The sequence below is a fragment of the Nuphar pumila genome, chromosome 17 (assembly GCF_984573655.1).
Source record: "Nuphar pumila chromosome 17, dmNupPumi1.hap1.1, whole genome shotgun sequence".
Taxonomy (NCBI): Eukaryota; Viridiplantae; Streptophyta; class Magnoliopsida; order Nymphaeales; family Nymphaeaceae; genus Nuphar; species Nuphar pumila.
Genome location: NC_143265.1, coordinates 12074625 through 12080902, shown reverse-complemented (window position 1 = coordinate 12080902; position 6278 = coordinate 12074625).

Sequence of the window (6278 nt, the reverse complement as noted above, 5' to 3'; positions counted from 1 at the left end):
ATCCGAAAAAGAAATCTCCCCTGGAGGAGGCCATGAACATCAACCCTCTTACTCTCTCTCTCTCCCTTCTATTTCTGCTTCTGTGCACATCCATTAGAAGATCATACATTGCTCCATCAAGCACCGACTGACCTGCACATTGACTGTTGTGGAGCCTGATTCAAAGTTTTTACCCTTACAGGAGGAGGGTTTGGGGGCTCATCCCAGCGTGGGTAGCATCATTCAACTCTCACTCTCTCTCTCTCTCCCTTCTATTTCTGCTTTTGTGCACATCCATTAGAAGATCATACATTGCTCCATCAAGCACCGACTGACCTGCACATTTACTGTTGTGGAGCCTGATTCAGAGTTTTTACCCTTACAGGAGGAGGGTCTGGGGGCTCCTCTCAGCGTCGGTAGCATCATTCAACTTGAAGAGTTGTGGAGTCTGATTTAGAGTTTTTACCCTTACAGAAAGGGGGGTCTGAGAGCTCCTCCCAGTGTGGGTAGCATCATTCAACTTGAAGAGTTATGGAGTCTGATTCAGAGCTTTTACCCTTACAGAAGGGGGGTCTGAGGGTTCCTCCCAGCGTGTTCATGGCCTTTTGCCCTTACAGGAGGGGGGTCCGGGGGCTCATCAACCCTCTCTCGCTCTCTCTCCCTTCTATTTCTGCTTCTGTGCACATCCATCATAAGATCCTACATTGCTCCATCAAGCACCGACTGACCTGCACATTGACTGTTGTGGGTCCTTACTGATGAGCTGCCTCTAAATTTATTCGACTCTGGGTCCTTACTGCACTTGAAGTTGAGTCATTGCATTTTTTGTTATTCGGTGGGTGGTGAGACCCTCCTCTACTCTCTCAAGACTCTTAGATTGGGCAATCTTTCTTTTGAAATTACTATTACAAAGATCTTTGTCTTCGCAATCGCTGTATTTGTCTTCGCCTCGAAAGAATAGCGCACAAAGTATTGGCGAAGACAAATACAACGATTGTTTGCCATCGCTGATTACAGCGATGCAAATAATCAATAGATAAGGAAAGGATTTGTTGTCATCGCTGCATACTTCGTGCTTTGAGTCGGAGAGCGAGCTGTGGCATCACAGCATAAATCCGAGTGCACAAGTTCAAAAGATTTGTTTGTAAACGTAGATCTTTGTTCAAAAGTCAAGCTTCTCATTTTTTCAAAAATGCAATGATTACAATTGAAATTACTATTACAGAGATCTTTGTCTTCGCAATCGCTGTATTTGTCTTCGCCTCGAAAGAATAGCGCACAAAGTATTGGCGAAGACAAATACAACGATTGTTTGCCATCGCTGATTACAGCGATGCAAATAATCAATAGATAAGGAAAGGATTTGTTGCCATCGCTGGATACTTCGTGCTTTGAGTCGAAGAGTGATTTGTGGCATCACAGCATAGTGATTTGTGGGTATTGTTCGAATGTCAAATCACACATGGAAAACGTATTTTTGAATATTTAAAACTTAATGAGCGGCATGGAAAGACGTATTTTTGAATACTTCGAACGCAAGCATTTAATTTGGCGGCAGTTATCAAAAAAAGGCGGCATGCGAAAATCCGTCTATGAATTTTTTTTGACAACGTTAACATACGAATCAATTGGACTAAATCAATAATGAAAAGCAACATAAAATACTGTACGACAACTCAAACATTTAGAACGCATGAAAGAGACGAATTTTGCTGAACATGTAGACTATGTGTAGACAATATACCCAGGATTCGCCATTGTTGGTCGTGTAGCTGTCTTCGTCTGCCTCACCGACTATAATTTTCTATGTTCGAGGGCGGATCTCCAGGTTTATGAAGGAACCGTCGGTTTGGTTGTTGCTGGTTCACGAAGTAGAAGACAAACACATCTTCCAGTGCTTGTGCGACTATTTATGACCTAAAAGATGTACTGCTCAACCAACATGATCAATGAATACTGTACGACAACTCAAACATTTATGGGTATCCGTTGGAAAATACACATTGAGTAGCCTTTTATTTATAATATATGGATACAACTTTTCACAAGATAACAATAATGATTTCAAAAGGCAAGTGGAGGTGTCGGGAACGCGAAAGATTTGCTGGAGAAGAAGTTCACTGGAGGTGTATGGCGATTTGTGGTTATCGTTGAATAGCGATCTGTGGCATCGCAGCACAGTGATTGACAGTCCTACGCTGCGATGCCACATATCGCAGCACACTTGAACAATCCTTCGCATCACGCTAAGATTGACAGTCCAACAAAAATCAACAACGTTCTACGCTGCGATGCCACATATCGCTATCCACGTGTGATTAGACATTCGAATAATACCCAAAAATCACCATGCTGCGATGCCACAGATCGCTCTCCGACTCAAAGCACGAAGCTAATTAATTGATTGCATTTAAAAAAAATATAAATACGGCTTTTCGCATGCCGCCTTTTTTTGATAACCGCCGCCAAATTAAATGCTTGCGTTCGAAGTATTCAAAAATACGTCTTTCCATGCCGCTCATTAAGTTTTAAATATTCAAAAATATGTTTTCCACGTGTGATTTGACATTCGAACAATACCCACAAATCACTATGCTGCGATGCCACAGATCGTTCTCCGACTCAAAGCACGAAGTATCCAGCGATGGCAACAAATCCTTTCCTTATCTATTGATTATTTGCATCGCTGTAATCAGCGATGGCAAACAATCGCTGTATTTGTCTTCGCCAATACTTTGTGCGCTATTCTTTCGAGGCGAAGACAAATACAGCGATTGCGAAGACAAAGAACTCTGTAATAGTAATTTCAATTGTAATCATTGCATTTTTGGAAAAATGAGAAGCTTGACTTTTGAACAAAGATCTACGTTTACAAACAAATCTTTTGAACTTGTGCACTCGGATTTATGTTGCGATGCCACAGATCGCTCTCCGACTCAAAGCACGAAGTATCCAACAAATCCTTTCCTTATCTATTGATTATTTGCATCGCTGTAATCAGCGATGGCAAACAATCGCTGTATTTGTCTTCGCCAATACTTTGTGCGCTATTCTTTCGAGGCGAAGACACCCGTAGAGTCTAAGGAAGGATTTGCTTACTATGTTATTTTTTTTTATGATTATTCAAGATTTTGTTGGATATACTTCCTTAAACATAAGCATGAAGTCTTTGCATCGTTTAAGACATATCATATGATGATTAAAAATCAATTTAATGATAATTTAAAAATCTTTAGAGTTGATTCCGGAGGAGAGTATCTTTCAAATGATTTTAAAAACTATCTTGAAAACCATAGAATAGTTCATCATAGATCTTGTCCAAAAACACCACAACAAAACAGTCTAGCTGAAAGAAAACATAGGTATATTATTGAAACAACTAGAACAACTAGAAGCAAAAACCCGTTATCTATCGATTTGAACAAATTCAACCACGAACCGCAAGTCGTCAATGACAAACGACTATAAACTCTCCAAAAATCCGGCATTGTGGAGATCGGGTCATGCAAAGAGGCATGCCAACTAAGTTAATAGCCCACACGAGATTCCTGTGTCCCAAACCTATCTGTCGACTGCATCGTAGCCTGTCATGAAAGAGAAAATATTAGACGCTGAATTAAGTTTCACAAGAAATGCCTACCTCCTCGCAACATCGATAACATACCAAAAGCCTTGTAAAACTGTAGCGATCGTTGCCGAAAATCTGGTCGGGAGGAATGTAGGTTTGAACGTTTGCCGGGACTTCTGCAGGGTATTGCTGCATGATGGACATTACACGAGTTAGCTATTTGACAAGCTTCACGCAATGGAGAGCAATATAATGTTTTACATACCTGTTCATTCGAAGGGCTTTGTTGTTTTTTATTACAGGTTGGTTGTTTCTTAGTCCTTTTCTTGCCAACCAATTCTAGTGCACCCTTTGCCCTCCGACGACTGCGATCAGAGGCAGGTTTTCTTTTGATACCCTTTGCTTCATGAATATGTCCATCATAATCAACAACGTTCACTACTGACTTGTTGAAGATAATGTTTACGCTTCGGCGCAACTTCTCGGGAGTGTCAAGCGAGACATGATTTTGACCTACGTTGTTCGATCCCATTATCTTCGGCTGGTATTTATTCGCTGCAAAAGACTTAATGTGAATTAACTCCACGTTTTTAAGTAACTCCGTTGCAGCTTTTCTCGCACATGCATAGCCTTCTTCGCTTCTCAATGCCAAATCAGCAACATGCATGAATGACCTACACAGTTGTTGGTAACGGGAGGCTATGTGACACTTCTCGTCAACACCAGATTTACTCGCATTGTCCATAACGAGCATTTCAATCTTCGCGCGTCTCGTCCATCTTCGCATTACGTAAGACTCAGGTATTTCTTGTATCTTCTCTTGATTGAGTGCCTTTAATGCATGACAGCATAGGATACCTTTGAATTCATACATTTTGCACGAACATTCTACCCTTCCGTTGTCGACATTGTACGTGACATGCGCTTCTTGCTTTTCCTGATGCTTTTCGCCCTGACAAAAAATATGGTATTTGTGCATATTCTCGGTTTGCACCAGTTCTTCTATTCTGCAATTCATGACATGCAACACCTCTTTCTTGATCCATTCAAATACAGTTAGTGTATACAGAGCTGCAGGTCGCATCAATATTTTCATGCCAAAAGTTAGAGGCCGTGTATTGAAGCATTTCATGTCTTGTTCAAGCTCATTCTGTCTTAGACCGTCTACAAATAATTCATATTGTTCCATGAAACGAAACATTGTTAAACATGAATAAAGGGTTTTCTTCAGCGTGGCATGCATAGATTCAGCTCTTTGTGTGCTTATCATACCTGCACAAAAGTATTGTCTTCCATATGCCAATGCCCACTTCTCTTTTTCTGCATATAAATTTTGTAACCATAGACAGTCAGCAAGGTCGTATGTCTTAATCATTTTGTCCCAATCTGACTTAAAGGTGACCTCGTCTACGGTATGAAGTACACACCTTGTAAAATGTTTGTCAAACCCTGTATTCTGATTAAATATGTGTCCTATGTTCTTTGCTGCATTTTGAAAGATATGCCACAAACACAAGCGATGATGTGCATCTGGCCACACATGAAGCACTGCAACCGCAATTGCGTGATCACCATCTGTGAGTACAGTTTCAGGATGCTTCTCGTTCATTGCCTGTGTAAATACTCTGAACAACCACTCAAAGGTTTCCTTGGTCTGGTCATACACAAAAGCACCGCCTAATATACAACTCTGTGCGTGATGGTTCACTTCCACAAACTGCGCAAATGGCCACTGTTCAGTGTTAATCTTTACTGTAGTATCAAACACAAGCACATCATTGAAGCATTCATAATCTAATCTAGACCTTGAATCTGACCAAAACATATTCACGGCATATCCATCTGCGTCCACTTGCATTGCACTAAAGAAACCATGTTCATTGCTTGATTTATTCTGTAAGTAACGAACCAAACAACATATTTCTCCGTTCTTCATGTTATCTGTCCTCTTCCTGCTCAAGTGGTTTCTAAGATCCAAAGGTGTGAATGGCACATTTTCGCGACCACCATCTATGCGGGTAAACAAATTGTATGTCTTCCTTGGTGCAATGCCGGCGCTATCGGCTATTTCAGCCATTGCAGCATGAGCTACAGTTACTTTACGATGTGACCTTAGCATAGGAGTCATAAATGATGCAGATAAATCATGATTATGATCACTGATTAAAGTACGCACGACAAATTTCCCATTCGGATGTCTTCTCAAAACCAATCTCGCCTGACATCCACATCTTGATTTTGGCGTGCTCCTAGTTGGATTTCCCATTGATTTCTTCCAACCTTGCTTGGAACAGACATATGTCTTTCTAATCAAGACACCGTGTGCATTTTTTGACCAAGAAAACCTTCTCACACTGAAGCCAACTTTTAAGGCATAATCATTGTAAAATTTATATGCATCTTCTTCGTTATTAAAATGCATTCCTTCTACAGAAACATAGTCAAGTGCAATTCCATGTACATTCCCAGTTCCTACGGTTTTATTAAATGTACTGACATCAAAATCAGGATCATTATTGAATTGCATTTCTTCTCCTGGAACATTGAAGTCAGGTGTACTTCCGTGTACATTCCCGGTGCATACACTTTTATTATGTGCCCTGTCATGGTAGTCTACCTCATCATTGAATTGCATTTCTTACACTGGAACATTCAAGTCAATAGTGGGTCTAATGCCTGCACCCTTCTTTTCATGTGCATCGTTAGTGCAGATGTTCAATTCTTCAGTTGG